The sequence below is a fragment of the Ornithodoros turicata genome, chromosome 2, assembly GCF_037126465.1.
Source record: "Ornithodoros turicata isolate Travis chromosome 2, ASM3712646v1, whole genome shotgun sequence".
NCBI classification, from domain to species: Eukaryota; Metazoa; Arthropoda; class Arachnida; order Ixodida; family Argasidae; genus Ornithodoros; species Ornithodoros turicata.
Genome location: NC_088202.1, coordinates 10360358 through 10383049, shown reverse-complemented (window position 1 = coordinate 10383049; position 22692 = coordinate 10360358). Strand labels below are relative to the sequence as shown.

The following is a 22692-nucleotide window of genomic DNA, read 5'->3' as shown; positions in this document are numbered from 1 at the left end:
ACTACTCCCCAAGAGCCTACAGGTATCTGTCACAACAGTTCCCAATGCCAACTGAACAGACAATCCGAAGTTGGTTGCAAGTTATTGACGCGTGGCCAGGCTTCACAATGGAATCGTTGAATCACCTTAAGCAAAAGTACAGTACCGCCACAGAAGAGGAAAGGGTATGCAGTTTGATGATGGACGGAATGAGTATACGGAAGAAATGTGAACTAGACCAAAAAAGTGGGAAACTGATTGGGTATGTAAACTTTGGGCACTCCCTCACGCAACAAGATTCGGACAATGTGCCATTGGCGACGGACTCCCTTGTCCTCATGGCTGTTGGTGTGACAGCACCATGGAAACTCCCCATTGCTTACTTCCTGAACAATGGTTGCTCTGGAGAGCTACTGAAATCCATTGTGAACGATGCAATTGGAAATGTCGAAGAGTGTGGCCTGCGTGTCATCTCCATCATATGTGACGGTCTGGCAGCGAACGTCAGCATGGGCAAGCTTTTCGGTTGCCAAATTCACATGCAGCAGTCTCACCAATTTCGCACATGGTTTCCTCATCCACAAAGGCCCGATGAAAAAATATTTATGTTGTTTGATGCTGCCCATGGGCTAAAGCTGTTAAGGAATCTCTTAGGAGACAAAGGCTGCTTCTACAGTAGTGAATATGGAGTAAGTTTTCATAAAATGACCTGTGACCTTGTGAAATTTCAATTGCAAAATTTCTTACAGGTTGTCCAGTGGAACTACATTGTACAGCTACATGAGCTGCAGCAGGAAGAAGGCTTCAGAGCTGCAAATAAGCTCACCCGAGCCCACATTGATTACAGAAAGCAAATAATGAAAGTGCGATTGGCTGCACAGACATTTAGTGCATCAGTCAGCCTTGCTCTGAGGTTCTCAAGGATGCTTGGTCTACCATCGTTTCAAGGAAGTGAAGGGACAGAAAAATTCCTCGAGGATGTGAATGAGTGAGTTCAGAGATACAAAATCTGATACTGAAAGAATGGCTAGAGAGCAAGTTAGCTGGCGGCTAGAATACATGTTGAAAAACACACGACTAGGAGACAAAAATACAGAGATGAAGTCCATGCTTGTCTGTTTTTTATGGTCGCACCAGTCTCTGTGCATCACATGTTCTAGATTGTGAAATAATGTACTCAGCGCTAAGCTATACATTTCAATGTTTTGCAGAGCTTTCGACATGCTGAATTCGCATCAGCGAAATGGCACTGGTTCAAAAGCTCCTCTAGAGGTCACAAAGTTTCCTGAACAAAAAGAACGCATGCTAACCATATCCTCAAGGCTGATGACACTCCGACTACCTTCCGGAAGACTTGCAGTTGAGGATGGTCGAAGAATGTCGGTCATCAGCCTGGCATTCACGCTTAGAAGCGTAGCAGAGCTCTCCGACTACCTTTTCCATCGAAGCATGTGCAGGTAGGAGGACACTCACACTTTGACTCGTGCAATATGTTTTCTCTAGTGTGCAATAGTGAATGCTTTTTATCAAATGTACTGCAGCAGTGAAAAGTACAAAAATACATTCTCCTTCGGTGTCACTGTTTATAGGTATATAACAGTATTATCACAACTACCACCACTGGTATTTTTTGGTAGCCTTATCCTTTACTATTTTGTCAACTTTTGTATTTCATTCCATTTAATGTGCATTTTCAACTTGTGTAGGAATTATTTTAAGTGTCTTTGTTCAATGGGACATTACAAAAAATTCACATTGACAAACATAGCAGACGTACTAGTTATTGTTGAGTTCAAGACACATAGGTAAAATGTCCTTTGGGTAAAGTATCAATGCCTAGCAATGCATATAAGTAGCACTTTAGCAACGCACCCTGCCACTGCTTCAATTAATTGTGTTAGACAGTAAAAGCACTATCACTGTGTATATCTATTACATGTGTCTACAGTACTGCTGCCAATTGCTCGCAGGTCCATCTACACATACCGGTTCAGCCAGGATCACTTAGAGATGTTCTTTGGCTGCATTCGCCAGAGAGGAGGGTGGGACAACAACCCTTCAGCGTTGCAGTTTCGGTATGCGTACAGGGCTCTTCTGGTGCATGCAGAAGTCACAACGTCTGCATCAGGAAATGTGGCCCCCGACCTCGAGGGCATACAGATGCGAAGACATCAAGGTACGGAGAGACAACGCCAACATGATGACACGGATAGTAATGAAGAGAACTCCGATGTACATGCTTCACTCAGTGCAGCAGCTGTTCTCCTCGAGCATGACTATGGAAATGTGTCTGGGCTGACAGATTTTTCGGATGAAGTCTTGAAGTACATTGGGGGGATGCTCGTCACAACAGTGTCCAGAAGAATAACGTGCTCTGGATGTCTTGACGCCATTGTGGACTATAGTGATATGAGCCTTCTCCTTTTCCTGAGAGATAAGGGGAACCTTGTTTACCCTTCTCTCTTTGTAGTGAGTGTTCTGCGCTGTGCCGAGCAAGTGTTTAGAGACAAAGTGAACACACGTTCTACAAGTACAGGACTGCAGACACTGGTGCTGACCTCTTTTCAGCTTTTTATAGAGAAGCACCACCATGTAACAACACAGGTGCATCACTTCCTTGACAGTCCAGAACATCTTATAACAACAACAAAGGTTCTCACTAAGGAGTACCTCACGCTACGGCTGAGAGAGTCATCTCGACGGACAAGTGAGCAAGCCCAGGGATCCTATGTAAGACATATTTTGACAAAACAAATTTTGTTTAGAAATCAGTAGGCCATGAAAAAAGAGCTATGTGTGTACATGACAGCAAAACCCCTGAAGCAAACCCCCACTCTCTTCCAAAAGCATGATAACGTAACCTCCCCCCCTCCTCGAGACTAGGGACGGGGAGAACATAAGACAGACACACTGTTCTCGTTGTACCAAGTCAGCAGGATTTACCGAATGGGCTCTAGTCACCAGCTCCCTTCATATTTAACCGTTCTTTGACCATGTGCATACACATAAATGTATACAGGGGTTGGTTAAATTATCTAGAACATCCCTATTTTTATTAGTCCAATTGAACTGCCCTGCACTAACCTAACCTAACAAATAATGCAGTGCTTTTTCTTTACCACACACCAAGGTCAATCATCGTTGATGAACGTTGGTATTTTAGGTGTTGGAAAGATCTGCTACTTTGGTTTGCCAGTCATAGGCCATGACACATAGAGTTCAAGAGGGGCATGATAGTTAATGCAGAGCCTATTAGGTCATCTAATACTCAAGTTGCTGAATTGGTGGCTTGTTAAAGCCTACAAGAGTTCGCCCATGTACTGGTTTACAGATGGAACAAAAGTGACAGAATGTTGTTTGTGTTTTATATTAGTCCATTCCTCAGCCTATTTCAGTGCCTTCCAATTTGTACCCAAGAATTCAATGCATAATGAAAACAATTAAGATAAAAAAGCAGATGTAAATAGGTAACGTTTTGTAGTAGATCAGATTGTTGTGTTGGACAAAGCAATTTATGAGAAGAAAATGCATCATTGGAAAGCTTTACATGTTGAGGATACATAACAGGTACTACTTTTATGTGCTTCAGTAGTTCGGACAGTGAAAAGTTTGGACACATGTTATGTTATGGGTAGTGCAATAGCTTATTTTTTAATAGTTTCCTAGGTGTAACATTTGTGATTTCAGTGCCATTTACTTAACGGTACAGTTAGCATACTCTTCCACAATTGTTAATTGTTTTTTACCAGTTTAGCTGATGACTGAAAAGTGTAGAGACCAGAAGCCACATGTTTATACATTTTTACATGTCACCCTTTTCATATGGAAAGACCCAGAGGACCTAGCTCTAAAAATTGACATGTCAGACAGGATATTGTTGCTTTTCTTTTTTGTTGTTCTAGAGAAACTGTATCTTGTATGCACGAAAGGTGTAATTCCAATGTACTGGCTTCTCTCGTTTTTGCTTTAAATTAGATCCTTGTAGTCTATTTAATAACCACAGATCTGTAGCAGAATCATGTGCGCTAGATAAATTGAGACTCTGGAAAATAATATTTTGCAATAGCACAAGTGACTGCTGTAAGAGTAGAAATGCCAATTGAACCTCTGCAATAAGGTGGTAAATCGAAAAATCCCAAATGGAGAAAACTTTTCAAGTGAATATTTGCTAAGGTAATTTGGCTAGTACTGTTTGAATAATGCACTTGTAAAATGCGTACCATACATGTGTATGTGTACTCTATGTGCATGTCTTGTTAGCATTGTTGTGGGGTGCGTCAAATTAAATAACATTCACGAACACGAATTTCTCGTTTTTCAAATGCAACTGTTTTGTAACTTCATTGTAACTGTAACCAAGCATGATTACAATGCTCAGTAACACTGCTGACAGGGTCACGTGAGGTAGGGTGAACATATTTCTCGAATGGAAGTCTAAATTCACGTCCACATTGTACAAAATTGAAGTTACACAATCTGTACGAGTGGGTGCAAGAGGGGTCTAATATAACTATCCATCTATTTGATCCATATAAACATCTATTCCATTATGTTGCACTCTTATAGCAGCAATAAAATGCAATACACTTCTAAATTTTCTTTGCCCGGCATACTCTATAGTTGCTACATGTCATTGCACCAGAAGATTCAAAAAGGTATAAGCCGATTTATCCCCTTATTGTACACAGAGGTTCAGTTATTCCATCGGATCTACTTCATATTTATCAGTGAGAAATGGGTCCTGCTACATAAAAAGCACAAGCCAAGCACACCATTAAAACAGTAACCGCTTTCTAGCTCGTTGTCACCACTGAACAGCAACATAGCAACCAAAACCTACTTGATGAGTACTTTCGTGTTCTTTGCATTAGGTACAGTTGCTATGTGATTCTTTTTGCTGTTTAAAAGTACCAATGATCCCATGTACACTTATGTCGATGTTGGTAAAAAAGCAATAATAATAACAGAGAGACAATTCGAGTTGCCCATCTGTGCAAGTGTTCACGCATTCCTCATCATACAATTTAATGTTTATTTCGCTCCTGTATGTACATTTCCTGTAACTGTCGAATCTAACCACGCAATATGAGATATGTCATCTTTTTGTGGCTTTGCTAGCAGAGTAAAAAGTATAGGTTCACTGTGCAAAGTAAAAGAACTGTTTAAAGTGAATGGAATTTATGACTCCTCTTCATTCCATGCGAAACAACCTCACTGTATCACATTGCTCCATAACGACGCACATTACACCCATTGCACAAATGTCATTCGTTCGTACTTCGCTTCACTTCTCGGAAAACTCACAACAGGACACACAGATTGCGAAGACAACAACCACAGGTAAAACACTGAAGCCATGTGGACAGGAAGCAACTTCAAAACTTCTCAGCACGCTTGAAACAACTGTTCTGAGGCTTTAACACACAAACAGACAAATACACACACCGCGAACACACGACGAGTTCCTCCATGTTGTTTTCTCTGCGTGAAGCGCTTTGGGGCTTTGGTTTCGGCTTTCTGCGACTCACATTGGACCTAGACTGGATCTGTAGCCTACTATAATCCAATGCAAGCCAGTTAGGTCACCTAATGGCGGCCTACGGTGTTTTACGCTACGAATAGGCTGAAATACATGGCAAGATGGCGACTTTGCCCCACCTGGGACACATTCAACAGCCGCGCCGATTTTTCAACATCGGCGGCGGCGGCACGCCAACAGTTTTGGGACGGCGGCGGCGGCGAGGTCCAGACCTCCGGCGGCGGCGCTTCGGCGCGGCGGCGCACACCTCTAGTAGGAAGGTCACGCTTTCCTACGACATGGGTGCGCCATGTGCTATACTGAAGTAAACGACAGGAGGAAAAGGTGGGAAAAGCGTGGCGCATAGACAGAGCTGTAGCGAGGGGGGTGCGAGAGGGGCAGCCGCCCCGGGCGCCCTCGCCTGAGAGGGCGCCGAACGGCAGGACTTGGAAGGTTGGTTGGACAAGACAAAGCGGGAATGAATAAAATTTGAATTTACGATCTCGGCAGCGCAAATAGGCGTTTCATTTCCTTGTTTATAGGACTTCTGACGGCAGTGGGAGGGGGGGGGGCGCTTTAGATTTACCCTGCCCTGGGCGCAAACTTGTCTTGCTACGGCTCAGCGCATAGGTGTAAACGTGTGTTACAGTTAATGTGATGTGATATTCCGTTCACTGTGGAATAACCTTCATGTGCATGGATTGCAAAACATTGCGCATTTCGCCACGTTGTTGGCAGTCCTGCCACGTTGGGAGTCAGGTGGCGCCACGCTGTAGGCTATATGCACTCTACGCGCACATATTGCACGTCGGCACGAATTTCTCTTTCACGATACAACCTACAACCTTCCGCTTCTGGCGAGAACACGCGGAAGGGCGGCCTCGCTGTAATATGGGCACTCCGATAAAGCACGAAGATTGCAGGATCAAGGGCTCAACTATTGGTTGAGGACACGTAGCATTCACCTCTGTTCTTCACGTCTTCTTCGCGTAACGACCAATGACAGGCGAGACACAAAGTAATCGAGCTCGATTACTTTTGACGAGAATAGCTCCCTTGGTTACATAATGAAGCACCTCTCAACACACTATAGCTGTTCATGTTCCTCCCTTCGTCCAGTCTCTCTCTTCTCGTACTTCTGTTTTGTCTCCCTTGCTTCACATTCTACTGTTAGTACTATAGTAGTAGCTCACTACACATTTGGTATTCGGTACCTGTAATGTGAAATGCATTAAAGGGGTTGTGAGAGTTTCCAATGCTGTGTCGGCCACAAAAGTTGCTGCAGGGAGGGCACTAAGGAAAAAATTTCCCTACGCATTGTCGTTTTTACGAGATAAGAGCATCTATAAGGAAACCTGTAGCCCATCTCTGACGTCTCTCACATTATCCCATCAGTTCTCGGAAGCATGTTCTTCACACACACACACACACAAAAAAACAATCACTGGCAGGGGATGACAGCTGCTCAGGTGAAAAATGCTTGCAGTTACAAGTGGTTTATGAAACAATTTTTACATGAAACCACCTTGTATGTGAATGCTTTAAAGTGGAAGCTGTTTCATAAACCATTTGGAATTGTGGACATTTTTCACCTGGGTGTGGTATAAAAGTAGAGCAAGTTTCGGAATGTGCTTCTCCTAATTATCCCTGCGTCTTTTGCCCCTCACCCAGTAACCTTGGGATGTGAGTTCCTGCGTTGATGTGCATCATATACATTTATCCAGCATAATCCTCGGCAATGTGTTGCAACCCCTTCAACAGGCATGATTATTATAGCTTTCAGTATTTATCTATTTATCCAACAAGATTCAGGGTTGTATCACGCCCTTGAAAAGGCAGCTCCTTTCAGCAGTAATATCAACACCCAAGACTAAATACCCAAAATTACATATTTATATAACAGATGAGAGTTAGGAAATCCAATCTGAACAGAGAAAAATATTAACAGAAAAGGTTGCACTTTTTCAGACCAAGAAGATAGCCAGAAGATAGTAGCCAAGAAGATAGTGCCAAGCCACAAACACCTGATTATTTTTCATTTAACAGGCACGCATATTTGTTTAATTGTTATGCTGTCATGTGACATTGCAGCACGCCTCAGCAAAGGAAAAAGTAGGCTCCTTTTCAATTTTTTTAGGAATACAGCTTAGAAGTTGAGGGTATGAATTCTATCAGACTCTAGCTCCCATCTTCCAATATACTGGAAAAAGACATTTGGGTGACGTTTTCGTCTTCCTCTGAAAGACAATGGAAGCAGGAAATGCTAGACCAGCTCCCGTGCCATAGTGGTTAGGATGATCGCTTTCCACGCCGAGACTGGGAGGTGACACGGGTTCGAATCCTGTCACCGGCTGCGCTGTTTGAGGTTTTCCCTGGGTTTTCCGAAGACTTTTCAGATGAATGTCGGCACAGTTCCCCCTGAAGTCGGTCCAGGACGCATACTAACCTCACTGTCCCCAGCTTAATACCATAAAGTCTGAATTTTTGCAAAGAAAATAAAGCTTGAACAGCGCTACGAAGGTGACAAACACATACTAACAAACAAACAAACACTTCTATTCATTTCTATTGATAAAGGCGTAAACCACACTACAAGAACGAAGTACACTGCTTCAGGAAAGCGTATCAAATGCAACGCAACAGGACCGGCTCTCATAAAATAGCCTGGCCAAAACAAAGACTTCACCAGGTTTGCGAGGCAATTTCATTAAAAACGCTCTCGGTGTATCTTACAGACAGCAATGCAAGCGCTGCTACCCTTATTTTTTTAAACCACTATTCCACGCAATAGTACATAAATGTATCACTCGTGTCACATGAAAAGGTACACACAAAGAACTTACTTGTCAAGTGGGATCCCTGGCTCAGAAAAGCGCGCGCGCCCGTGCGCACACACAGACATACACTCACATTTTCACACTCACAAACACAAAGTCTATTGTCACAACCACATAAATCCATATTATTCCTCAGGTCAATAATTATCCTACCATCGTCAAAAGATGGCTCACTCTTGTATGCGATCGCAAAGCGATAGGTCATCGTTCTGGATGTAATAGGATATCGCCACTCGACCGACGCGAACCAAAAAAGAAAGAAAGGAATGCACGTTCGCTATACCTCCACGAAGAAAACGGTGCCGTGCTGCTACGCAGCGATCATCACACAGGAGTGACTTCTCTTCTTCGTTTTCCTTTTATTTTCTTGCACCCATATATTTTGCAAGAATATTTGATTTGATTTGATTTGGGTTTTTCTGGCGCACTAGCTGTGATAAAACCGTGCGCCCGAACCGCGTCCCACGCGAGCCGCACGCGGGCCCGTTCTCGCGGTTTGGACACGCGACGCGCGCGATTCCCCGTGCGAGCGCAACGCGGACCCCGCGGTTTGGACGCGCGACGCGCGCGATCCGTTACCGTTTCCCCGAGCAGGCGCACTGTTTTATCACTTAAACGGAAGCAGAGCTGACATTGTTGTACCCTGGCGATTAATGTTTTTATTCCAGCGCCAGCAGAATGTATTCAGAAAAGGCTTCGGGTGTGTGAGGTCAGCCCAAGGTGTTTTAATGGGAGCGCACTGCTCTGTTGGGTCTCTATAGTATTCTTGCAAAATATATGGGTGCAAGAAAATAAAAGGAAAACGAAGAAGACAATTCACTCCTCTATGATGATCGCTGCGTAGAAGCACGGCACCGTTTTCTTCGTGGAGGTATAGCGAACGTGCATTCCTTTCTTTCTTTTTTGGTTCGCGTCGGTCGAGTGGCGATATCCTATTACATCCGGAACGAGGACCTATCGCTTTGCGATAGCATACAAGAGTGAGCCATCTTTTGACGATGGTAGGATAATTATTGACCTGAGGAATAATATGGATTTATGTGGTTGTGAGAATAGACTTTGTGTTTGTGAGTGTGAAAATGTGATTGTGTGTCTGTGTGTGCGCGCGGGCGCGCGCGCTTTTCTGAACCAGGGATCCCACTTGACAAGTAAGTTCTTTGTGTGTGCTTTTTCATGTGACACGAGTGATACATTTGTGTACTATTTCGTGGAATAGTGGTTTAAAAAAATAAGGGTAGCAGCGCTTGCATTGCTATCTGTAGGATAGACCGAGAGCGTTTTTAATGGAATTGCCTCGCGAACCTGATGAAGTCTTTGTTTTGGGCAGGCTATTTTATGAGAGCCGGTCCTGTTGCGTTGCATTTGATACGCTTTCCTGAAGCAGTGTGCTTTGTTCTTGTAGTGTGGTTTACGCCTTTATCAATAGAAATGAAGAGAAGTGTTTGTTTGTTTGTTAGTATGTGTCTGTCACCTTCGTAGCGCTGTTCAAGCTCTATTTTCTTTGCAAAAATTCAGACTTTATGGTATTAAGCTGTTTGAGAAGAAGTGACTTTCCCTGCTCGCTTAAGATAAATTGTGTATCCCTGTCCTGTGCTTTTTTCACGCAGGGACAATGAAAATGAGTATTTAGCATTATGCAATAATTATCTGGTAGCAGAAATGGGTGTGTTTGTCACAGTTTATTAGCGTGTGCATCGTTATTTTATTTATTTATTTTTTCTCTTATAGCTATGCGAGCAAAAGTGCGTGTAATTTTTCGCTGCCCTTTTCTTACTTTCTCTACTTTTATCTAGAAGAAAGCCTCCTGCGTAAAAGCTGAATAGTGTTCTATCGGTGGAAGTGGGGTTGTTTGTTTGATTTTGTTGGGTGTTCGATATCTTGACGAAGTAAGCAGTGCTTAATTTTGCAGGTTTTTGAACAGAAATGCTGGTATCTGAGCACGGAGTAGAAATTTCTATATTTCTCTCCCTAAGAAAATTTGTACGTAGTTTTCCAAGCAGACCGCGTTTAGTTTACGCGAAATAGAAAAATGAAGTTGGGTATGCTCTATGATGATCCGCCGCAGGCTTAGGCCTTTTCCCCGATGAGCTGTGTTTTGTATGCAATGTCGCATGTCTGGACTTGTTCAATAGTGTTGCAAATTTTACCCGTCGCTAATATCTTGTTGCTGTCGTCTTGTGTTAGACGTTAAGCTTCGTAGGGATGTGCGGTAACGCTACGATTATTCATGAGCGCTCCGTGTGTTTAATGCGTCGTCCTCTGTGCGTGTGCTTTTTTCCTGATTTGTGACGTCATCATGGCATGTCTGGACTTGTTTAGCAGTGTTGCAGTTCTTCCCGCTGCTAGTATCTTGTTGGTGTCATGTTGTGCTAGCCGCGTGGCGATGTGTGGTGACCTGAGGTCTTAAGCCTTTTCCCTGCTCACCTAAGGAAAATTGTGTATCCCTGTCCTGTGCTTTCTTTACGCAAGGGCAATGCGTCTGTGTATGTGGCACTATCAGATACCAGACATGAGTGTCTTTTTCTTAGTTTATTAGCATATGCTTCAGGTTTTTTAAGTCAAGCACAAGGGCGCGCAATTTTTCGCTGCCCTTTTCCTCAAATCACCGATTTTACGCAGAAGAAAGTCGCATGGTACAGCTGAGAAGAGGGTTTCTCTGGTTGTTTGTTAGATGTTGTTAAGGATGTTGTTGTCTGATGATGTTGTTGTCAGGATAGGAATTCCTGAAGCACGGCACCCTCAGTGTAAATTAATTATTTTGGATGTGAGTCTGCTTCACTGCATGACAAGGCTGAAATGGGAAGAGAGAAAAAATTGGAGCGCTTCATTAATAGCGATCCAAGTAATAGGGCAATTATAGTTTCCATAGAAAGTAGAATTTTGCAAGAACTGCAATGCAAGGTAGAAAATCATTAATATGGTGGTAATGCCATCGTGTTCCCGTAAAGGCGTTCTGTCTTGTGCTTTGGCGTGCGCGAATGGAACTTTGCTCCCCGGCTTTCGCGCCTTTTTGCTCGCGATGCGCGAATGGAACTTTGCCCCCCCGGCTTTCGCGCCGTTTTGCTCGCAGGTGTAGCCTCAGACAACGAATGTATGAGCATAGAAAGGGTCATGTATTACATAAGCCTGGAGGTGATGTTGAGTGGACTCACTTATTATTTTAAAGAGCAGTGGTAGTTTACTGTAATTCTAATGACCATGACGAGCCTTTGGGGTGAAAATCGTTAATATGCACGGTGCTTTTTTGTTGAATATAATGAGAGAATGAATGTCATTAAGAGTAGGACAAAGGAAATAATCTTGCGATTCAATAAATAATAGGAGTCTTTGTCTTTGCCGCTGTCTTCTTCAGACAGGATGTGAAGACGTCACGCAGTCTGTAGCAATGCATTGACCGTTACTGGAAAAAAGTTTTAGCAATAGAAAAATGGTGTGTATTGTCCTGGACGGATTTATGATAAGCACTGTTTTTGAATAAGAGGAGTGCGTGTGCTTAGAAATAGTTTGATGCTGGTTTTCTTCTTTGTTTCTTTTCACTTTTTTCCCCCTTATTGTCTGACAAACATGTGCTGACATGCTCTGACCTGTTCTGACATGCTTTCCTTCTACATGTAGTTTTTTTCTTTTTGTACAAGGAATATTCTTGACGATGACGATAGTGCTGCCTTGAATGGGAGTAGAGCTATTCTTAATAATTTTGCGATTCATTTAGTTCAGAGAGTAACCGCGAGGGGGACAGGTGTGTGACTTTATTCAGGAGGAACAAAGCGTCATTATTCAGTTAGCTACATGGCTCTCGGCTGGGATGGACATGCCTTGCTGAACCAATATTTTGTTTTTTCCTGTACAGTAAGACTTTGGGAAAGAAATGCTACAATCTCCTCTTATCTATGGTGTTTTTTCTGCAATAGTTCCCTATGTAATCATTATAGTAGAATAAAGGAAATAATCTAGGGATAGTGATTCAATAAATAAGAGGTCCCCTGTAAGCATCCTTGAGCCACGCACCTGCATGATGACGTCATGCTGCAACACTATTGTTTCAGGTTGACCTTGTCTAGAGGAGCATTAGTGGAAAAAAACAGTGTAGCCGTGAGATAATAGGGTGACGTCACGACCAATGAGAACGGCCTGCAGGGGGCGCAAGGATTCACTTCTCTTTTGGACATTGGCGGGTCTGGACACGTTAATTCTGCTCCTAGCAATTGCGTTGGCCGTCAGTGGAAGAGCTTAGTTTCACTGGGGTTCTGTCTGGCTCTGATGGGGTGCGGATGTGTGGTTCGTCACTGGTGAATGGTCTTCGACGATGCAGGTGGATTTCGTGACGGGTGGATTTACAATGAGGGAATGTGGTGTACGTGTCCGATGATAGTGAGTGTCTTTTCACTCTGTTCAAGTGTTTGTTTTCCTCTGCTGCCCAGCAGTCGTGCAATTTGACCTGACGTGTTCTGACATGCCCCGATATGCATGCTTTCCTTTGTTGACGCTTTGGATTTTTTCTTTTTTGACAAGGAACATTGTTGCCTGGACGATAGTGCTGCCCTGAATGGGAATAGTGCTATTCTTAATAATTTCGCAATTAAATTAGTTCAGAAATCAACCGCAAGAGGGACAGATGTGTGGGAGCTAGTAAGGAGCAACTACACTGGGACAGAGGTCCGATGGGGCGACAGTTTATTCCTGGAATGAGCGAGCGAGAATGATGATCGAGATCGTGTGCGTGAAAAGGGCATGCTGTCCGTCTTCTTTTACGGTAGGTGGCCGCCACAGATGCATGAATTTATAGAGGAGAAAAAGCATTACGACTCAGTTCTGTGCCTGGCTGTCGGATGGAGTAGACGCATCGTTCTGCGCACCTTGTTACCCGTACTCTGTGTTGATTTGTTGAGTGCCTAGTCTTATTATCCGTTGATGGAGTTACGTGTAAGGATATTTTGTTCTTTTGCAAGTCTCATTTAGTAAGACTTTGGAATTCCTATGATCAGCTTTCATGCATGGTGCTCTTCTGCAATAGTTTCCTATTCAATCGTTATAGAAGAATAAAGGAAATATTCTTCGGATAGTGATTCAATAAATAATAGGTCCCCTGTCTAGAGCGCACGCGTCCTTGAGCCACGCAGGTGCATGATGACGTCATGCCATGGCTTCATTGCAGATTGACCTTGTCCAGTTGTGTCGACGGTGTGAAAAAAAAAAGCAGGGTAGCCCTGAGACAATGGGATGACGTCACGACCAATGAGCAACGCAAGAAGAGGGCGCAGGAATGCTCTTCTCTCTTAGCCTCTCGCAGGTGGTCGCCGCAGGTAGCGGTAGGAGCGCGCAGAGGGCGCTAGGAGCGCGCGCGCGCGTATGCGTAGCTGTCGCAGCGCGTCGCCTCAGTCAGTTGCTCGCTGGCTGTCGCTGAGAGCAGACGTGTGCTCGGTTGCTCCGCAGTTACCGCGTTCGCTCAGTTTCTGGCTGGCTGTCGCGGAGAGCAGACGTGTGCTCGGTTGCTCCTCAGTCCCCGAGCCCGCTCAGTTTCTGCCTGGCTGATGAGCAGTCGCTGCGGGGAAAAGGTGAGTGATTTGCCTCACTCCTTTTCTCGCATGTTCGCCATGCCCACATGTTTAGCGCTGACCAACGAATGATTTGTCGATGTTTGACCGCGCTCGTGTTAAGCCTTTTCTCGCATGTTTAGACTTGTTTAGCGGAGAGCAAGCCTTTTCTCTGTGTTGACGCACGTTTAGCGGTTCCCCGCCTTGTGTTAGCTGCATAGTGTTGTGACGCTGTGGTTAGGCCTAAGCGATCGCTCCCCTAAGCCTTTTACCCGATGTGTACTGTTTTCTGTTAGCAGTAGCGGTTAGACCTTTTCTCTTGCATGCCTAGACATGTTCAGCAGTGTTGACATTTTTACCTGCCGCTAGTATCTTGTTCTGTCTTTCTCGCATAGACCTATGATGGTGGCGCCATGTGGTGTGATGCCTTGCAACTACTTGGCCACCTGTCGTCGATCTCTGCAACTGCCCGTCGCCAACTACCAACATGGCGGGCGCTGGTCACTCGGACGTTGCGGAGCGGTTTCTTCGCCGCGTCGTCATTGATTTTCGAATAAATTGTTTCTCTCCACTCTAATTCTATCTTTTTATTTTATTTTCTACCTATTTTTAATTATTTTTATGGACACAGGTTGTCGGCAACGCACAGGGTGGTTTGGACACGAGTTAGATGCTCCCCAATTAGTGTGATGACTCATTGGATGATGATGATTAATGTGGGGGTCCCAATTAGCTCTATTTGCTAATTAAACGTGTCCAGAAGCCTTGTAGCGTTGCGGACAGTCTGTGTCCAGTCACTACTACTGACGCGAAAGATGAGAAACGGGCGCTCCGTCGGAGCCTAACATGACGTCACAGATCTCAAAAGTAAAAATTAATTTTCTCTAGCTTTCGCGTCAAGTAGAGCCGAAAATATTTTGCAGGAATGTAAAGTTAGATAAGAAGATTTCAGTAAGATAACTTTGGTAGGATTCTGAAGACACGAGATTTCGTCCGTGGCACTTTAAGACAGGGCCCCCACTGCAAGCTTTGCAGGCTCCGCTTGCACAAGGCGATAGGTATCCTCAGCACAACAGAGCAATCGTGTGACAAAAGTGGTCTGTTGCAGCACTCCCCGTTGTCCCTGAGTATGATGAGGATGCTTTATGTATCGTCAGCAATGCGTGCGTCGGGACACCCGCTGCAGGTCAGTTTTGTTGAGATAATTCTAACACCAAATCGTCCAATATAGGCAAGAATGTCCTCACTAAACGTGCTAAGACCAGGTGACTCACCATGTAGTCATCGTCGGCAGATTCAAGGAGGGCTGAGATGTTGTCTTCCTCAGGAGCTCTCACACTGGAACCCTCCTCGGATGCACTTTCAGCCTTCCGTGGCCTGCCCTGACGACTAAGGGTTTCAGTGCCTTCTATTGTTGCCTATTGTTCGGGCTACATTTGCAGAACTTGGGGCCTGGACATCACCATGAATGAGCAGATTCTTTGCCTGCACATACCGTATTTCATCGCATCAACCGGCATGCCGGGAAAGACCGGGGGAGGCCAGCATGCCGCTAAACCCCGTATTATGCGACGTGCCGGAAAATCCGGGACATCTTTTTTCGTGGCGAAGAGCATGTAAAAACCCAGACTACCTTCCATTTTGGGATCAAACCGGTCAAAATAGCCTTTGAATAATATAATGCCGTCAAGCAAGGGCACACGCACAAAAGGGATTAGCCAGAGTGGAAGCTGTCTGTGACTAAAACAGGCACACACTCCTTTCTCATGAGGCAATCAGGGTGACCTAAAAGAATGGGGAGATCAGTTTATCCCTGGACGGCGGTGGGACGCAGTGTAACAGTTCGTATTGTCGTTAGTGTCCTCCTAAAATTTGACGGAGATGGACGCAGCAGGCACCTGTGGCGTTGGTCAACGGGACATGGAAGAGCCAGGAAACAACGGGGCGGCACGAGAACGGCACTGTGGCCGTTCCCGCGGCCGAAGTTATTCTATTGCCTTCAAGTTGGACGTCCTCAAGACACTGGAAGAGCTCAACGGGAATAGCATTGCTACGGCAAGGGCAGGTGGAATTCCTCGTCAGTGCCTCCAAGACTGGATGAAAAGCAAGTACCAAATTCGCACATACGCCTCACTTAGTGACATCTGCATTCGAAAGCGAAGAAACGTTGCTTCAAGTGAGGAGTGGAAGAAGAAACGGGCCAAGTTTCCTGATATGGAGCAGGAACTTTCAGCATGGATAACACTCCAACGTAAGAACTACTTTCCGGTTTCTATCTGCACGATAAAATCCCGCGCAAAAGAAATACTAGAGAACGGCGATGGTCAGCCCCATGACTTCCAAGCATCAAACGGGTGGCTGGACCGCTTCTTGACCATATACGACGTTGTGTGCAGGACGGTCACAAGCGTAGGCCAGAAAGTTCCGGAAAACGCAAGTCTGTTGTGCCGCAGCTTTTTTGACTTCAACAACAGTGTTGTTGGTGGTTTACCACCATCGTGCATAGGGAACATGGACGAGACTCCTCTGTGGCTCGATCTCCCACAGAACAGGGCATTCGATTTCAAGGGAGTCAAGCAAGTGAGGTGTAAAACTACTGGGAAAGAGAAGCTGAGATACACCGTTGTCCTGAGTGCAATGGCAGACGGAACGAAGCTAAAGCCTATGATAATTTTTAAAGGGCTCAAGAACGTCCCAAAATATGAGTTCCCAAAGGAAGTTGTGGTGACTGTTGCTATGAAGGGCAGCATGACAGCAGATCTTATGAACACTTACAATCAGAAAGGATGGGGTGCACGTCTGGGAGCCTTTTTTAAGCCCAAGACTGTCCTCGTGATTGTCCTCGTGACTGTCCAGTGCGCCAGCGCATCTGAAGAATACTACAAAGACAAACTTCAAACAACACGTCATTGTCAGTCATTCCGGGAGGCCTGACACCTTCTCCAGCCGGCGGACGTCGTGTGGAACAAGCCATTCAACGTGGCCATAAGGAAGCGTTGGGAAGATTGGCTGCGCAATGGTGCCGCGGATTTCACGAAAACTGCGAAGCGACGAAGGGCCTCCTACCTGACCGTCGCGCAATGGGTGAAGGAAGCATGGGATACGGTATCCCACGATTTAGCCAAGACCAGGACCTGCTTCACAGCTTCTTGCGGGAATTGATGTGTACAGGTATGCCATCTCTTCAAGCAAACGACCCATCCGGCCGCACGGACACAGACAGTGGGACGGAAGACGGTGACGACTGAGTTCCACGTCAGAAACGTCGTGCAAGACCAGGTGAAAGTTTTAAACACAGTCAAAGATGAAATAAATATTAGTCGTTACCAGTACGAACGTCTCCGTTTTTTTTTTCGTTTTTTTTGTGCGTTCCCCGAATTTTGTGGCATGCCGAAAAATACAAAATTTGGGAGCGGCAGAATCTAGACTTCCCCGATATACCCGCCATGCCGGCTAATGCGGGGGAATACGTCTCTCGTCAAGATGCCGCATTAATTCATCGAATGCGCCTCGACGTGGCATTCACAGCACAGTGGCGCTACCCACTGCAGCCACTGCGGTGCTGTTGAAGATCAAGAGCACATTCTTTTCCATCGCCCACACTACCAACCTTCCCGAATCGTACTTCTCCGCATCCCTCAACGAGCTAGACTCCCGCCCCCTCTCTCTCACAAAATTGCTTGGGCCCTGGCCACATCCAGCTCACCAACGCTCTGCCCTCGAGGCTCTCTTCACCTTTCTGGACACCACAGGACTTCGATCCTTATTGCGAAGGAGCTCATTATTTCATTTCCCGCATCACCACCAGCAATGGGGCAGAGTATCGCCCCCGGCGATGAAACTCCCCAGCCATCATCCCGTAATAAACGAATGCAACAACTCAGGGAAAAGAGGCGCTGACGCCAGGAATCGAACCTGGGTCTTCTGATTTCCGGTCAGATATGCTACCACTACACCACACCAGCACGCCGTTTCCCATGAGCCATTGAGTGCCGCAACTAGGGGGGGGGGACGGACAACCAACCACGCTATTCCCATTCTCTCTTACATCTTTCTCACTCACTCTCTCATTCATACACGGCCAGGGCGATCTGTAAATCGTAATAAAGTTGTTGTTGTTGTAGGCATGCCGAAACTGAGGGGCAGACGGGTTATTGTTCCAGCCACCTCGTTGGCGGATGCAGCAGAAGAATAGCTCCAAGTGGTCTTGGCTGAGTCGGTATGTTGTGACGTACCTATCTAAAGAGTTTACTATGTTTATGCTTCTTGTTCCATGGTTTGTCGCTTCTCTATTTTACCTGCATGTGCCTTTTCCTTTAGTCGCTTTCGTGTGTGTGGGGGGAATACGTTTATTAAGAAAACGAAAGGAAAGGTCAGCTAGACGGAGTTCGGCTTGCTATTAAAAAAAAAGGCAAATGGGGAAGAAAAGGAAAAGAAAAAGAAGGAAAGAAAAGGCGTAGAAGAAAGGAGGAAAAGAAAAGGAAAAAAGGAAAAAGAAAAGAAAAGGGGAAGACGAAGAAGAGCAGAAAAGGAAAGGAAAAACATAAAACTAAAACTGAAAAGGCACACACACGGTCACACAATCACAAGCCGTTGACAAGGTTCGAAGCGTGGAGAAAGCGGAGAAGCGCAGTGGTGACTGCCCACTGGGTCGACTGACGAACGGGACCCAGTAAGGTAGCCAGTGTCATAGTGCCGTAGCCAAGTTGGGATAGATGACGACAGAGGGCGTCACGCTGCAGAAGGTGTTGCAGGCAGTGTAGGATGCAGTGGGGAATATCACGCACCATGCCATAGCTAGTGCAGAGGGGAGTGCTAGATTGACACATATTGAACAGTTGCAGCGGTGTGCGGGCGACGTTTAGACGGAGACGGTGCAGGAGCGATTCCTCCCGTGACGAGTGCAGTGACACGTAATAAAGAAGTCCACTGCGGGGTCGATTGATTGCAGTTGACTGTTTTATGAGGCAGCTTCAGCTCTGAACGCCTGGGCCCGAGCAGCACACCGGCGGCGTATAGACATGCTACAAGCAGAAAGCAGATGTACCGTAGCATGAGTCACAACTTGTGCAGCACGTCGTGCAGCCGCATCTGCGCGTGAGTTACCGGATAATTCGCCCACATGTCCTCTGCAGTGGGAATCCAATGTGTGAGCCCCGTCCAGACGTTGTAGCCGTGGATTCCTCCAGCTGGAGTTCGTCAGTAGTTTCTTCATCTCGGCCTCGCAGGCGTTCCTTGCTATTGTCCTGGAGTCCTGTCTGCTCAGGGGAATGGCGCTCTTCTCTGTGGCTGCGTGGGCTTCACGTGCTGCCTCGTCCGCTTTCTCATTCCCGTTGATGTTACACTCTAAATCGTTTCACACCTTTAAAGGTGTAAAATAGGTGCATTAACAAAGATCACACCCCTTTCACACCCTACAACTTTGTTTTGGAAGTTCCTGAGGGTGTAACAACGGTGTACTACACCCTCAGGTGAAATATGGTGATAGTGTGTCGCCTGGGTGTAGAAAGGGAGTATGTTTGTTTTCGTTCACATGAACAAAAGTAAATATATACAACAACAGGAAACAGGAAGTTACATTACAAAAGTGCATGGCCTGGATTTACAACACGTCTACCATCTGGTAATGCATGCAGATTTAGAAGATCTGTTGAGATAGTGCTTAAATTTCTTAAAACACGTTGCTCCTCATTGCAAGACAGAACAAATACATGATAGTGCTCATCATACTCAACTGTAGTTAATGTTTGTATGAGAAAAATGGTATCAGAGTTAATAACATGTATGCCTGCAATCTCAATGAACACGGGTATCCTCGGAAGATTCACAACAACAACACGTAGCCAACAGCAAATGTGTTATCATATCAACTGCACTTTTCACATAGACTATAGATTCTGCGTGAATATCACGGTCATGAATGTAACTCTGAATTGCTTCTGGGGCATGTTGAAGTAGTATCTCCTTGGAACCATCAGTAGATGTGGCATTTCTGATGAAGGGCTGCGACCACACATACATTTGATAAAATTGATGTCTTCTTGCTAATGTTATGTTAAGGTTAGGTTAGGATGTTAACGTTATGTTCTTAAAATGTCGAGTTTTTCTAGCAACATCTTTAAAATGCTGGTGTTTCCCTTCGAAACGCGTACAACCATACAGATAGGAAAGGACCAAACATCCTTGTGAGTCGCGGATAATGAACAACGTAATGCATTTTACAGGGGTTAGATATTTGTGGGTACAATACTGCAAAGCCTTGAAGAAACGAATAAATGCAGCGTTCTAAGTAATGAACATGCATATGAAGGAGGTGCCTGCTCATGAGAAGGTCTACAGTTTCACGAAAAGCTATATACAGCTGCCATGCTTCATTGCCATGCACAGCTGCCACGCCATACTGTCTGTATGTCGGCTGTGCATGTTTACACACATATTTAATTTTAATCACCTTGATGTGCATACATATATGGACCTCAATGTGATTATACGCAATATGCTGGTAATTGTGAATACCCAGTTACCAGCATATTGCCACAAACCCTGCAGTTTTATTCGGCGTTACACCCTTTACACCCCAATTGCCATGAGGGTGTTAAGATACACCTTAAAAGGTGTGCGTCATGAACATTTTGATTTACACCCTTTAAGGTGTAAAACGATTTAGAGTGTACAGTGGCTGGGCACCCACTGTAGCTGCACGGTGTGTCCCTTCTTGAGAAGTCCGGTGTAGGTTTCCAGGATGTCTTCTTTTAGGGCGTCGTTTGGCGTTGTCTTGAATGAGGTGATGGTGTACAAGGCGGGTTTCGAGTCCGTGAGTATGGCCCATTCTCGGGGTGGTTGCTCTTTGATGTAGAGAAGAGCAGACGAGATTCCGTGTAGTTCGGCAGCTGTTGATGATGTCTTGTCGGTCAAGTTGCTCTTGATTGTCCCTTGAGTTTCCGGGATGTAGACGGCGGATGTTGCTCCGGTTTTTGTGACGGATCCGTCCGTATATATGAGTGTCTTGTCGGCTTCTAGGGCGGCTATAACTTCCAGCGCTAGCTGACGCGTGGCCTCCTGTGGCATGTCAGCTTTTTTGCTGACTCCGGGAATGGTGACACATATAGGTGGCTTGGAGTAACGCCAGGGCGGTCGTCGTCGGCTTGTAGGTTTCTTGTGTCCGAGCGGTATATGTGCTTTCAGCGATATGACTGCTTTTCCGTATCCGGAGAGAAACCGTTTCTTATCCACTTGGGCCAGCGGGTGATCGGCGTGGCGTGAGGAATGGCGCAGATGTAGCTTCATCACCTCCTGGGTTTGTAGGGCGTTGATGGTCGGGTGGGCGGTTTCCTCTAGCAGACCAGTCAGTGGTGTGCTGCGGGGCAGTCCGTACACCAGTTTCAGTCCGGCTGTAGTCACGCACTCTAGCTTGTATGTCGATGTCTTGCTCATGTTGTGAAGCAGGGGCAGGCTGTAAGTCACTTGGGGTAGCACCAGTGAGTCGTACAGCTGGCCTCGCCGCCGATTGTAAGGTCACAGTCACACTGCCTACTAATGTACACAAATTATTACAATGATTGCAGCATCCTGACGCAATAGTACGCGTACTCTCGAGAAAAAAGATTGGTGTGTTGTTGCAGTGCTAATTGTCGCCTGTATTATGCAGGAGAAACGTAACACTCCCACATGACAGCGTTATTCAAATGTTATTGCAGCTAGTGGATGTTTCTACAGTGCATAGTGTAAGCCTGATGGCAGAATTCAGGGATGTGGGAACATCGCAATCTGTGTTTGGCTACGTCCGAGACACTTCACGTTGCATCAGTATTCTACTGCAGCCTTGTTGCTAATTTCTGGCCCTATTTCAGGCGGCAGCAAGCACGTCAACGGAATCAACTGGATGTGGTATGTTTTGTCAAGCCACGAAAATATTGCTATTGCAATTCTTTTTGCACGTCCCACAACATAATGGATATGTACGAGCCCTGAAAATTGTAGAATCCTGTGAAAGGAATCTTGTGTGATGTGGCTGCCAGCGTTTATAACGTAATGTCGACAGGAAAATAACCGTGCCAGTGAAACAGGGACCGCAAAGGGGAAGATTTATTTGCATAGTCATTTTTGTGTTTGTTATTGTACCCGCTAGGCCCTCAACGTATTCTTTTCAGTGTTAACACTCAAGGTCATATTTCAGATGCGGAGGTCATGGCTGAAGCAAGTGCTGGGGACCCACTTCACGGCGCCTCACAAGGGGGTTGTTATCCCCTGATTCCAGGAAGAGGAAAACAAAGGACACACACTTGCATAGCGTATTAGTACCCCAGATATGGATCTGCCAACAGGAACCCTCCTAACATCCCTGTGGCAGCATACCTGTAACCATCCAGACTTCACACCACATTAATTTAGAATCACAGCACAACATAATAAAATAGCTTAGGTTTATTTGCCTGCCATACATAATGGGAGGCAAATAAACCTAAGCTATTTTGTTATTCCCACTCCGTCATACTCCACTGTACAATAAATTGATACAATTATAGGGTCATTCTTTATTCCTGTCACTACACCGCACTGACAATCTGCACAGAGTTCGAAATATTCACACGTCGGCACTAACTTAGTGCAGTGCGGTCTGGATTTGATGCCAGAGCTAATACCGCCACGTGTAGTAGTTTTTGCTGTACAGACGCGGGTAGACAGTCGGTTGACTGCAACCGGAGATACAGAGTGACAAAACAAAACATCCCCCACACTGCAATGACGAAAAGACGAAAATTGCTGCAAGACGATAATTTTGCTGACATAGGCACACTTCGTGCAAGTGAGCCCTTGGTCATCC

General features: G+C 45.5%; 1 long non-coding RNA gene and 1 other non-coding gene across 2 annotated transcripts; one reads left to right on the top strand and one right to left on the bottom strand.

Moving 5' to 3' along the window:
• Positions 1-2465: 2465 nt before the first annotated feature.
• On the top strand, positions 2466-22392 carry LOC135383096 (uncharacterized). The gene is made up of 4 exons (XR_010419658.1): positions 2466-2709; positions 17993-18087; positions 21719-21755; positions 22045-22392. It is a non-coding gene; the product is annotated as an uncharacterized LOC135383096 (long non-coding RNA).
• Positions 17763-17833, bottom strand: Trnas-gga (transfer RNA serine (anticodon GGA)). Its single transcript has one exon. It is a non-coding gene; the product is annotated as a tRNA-Ser (tRNA).
• Positions 22393-22692: the final 300 nt, after the last annotated feature.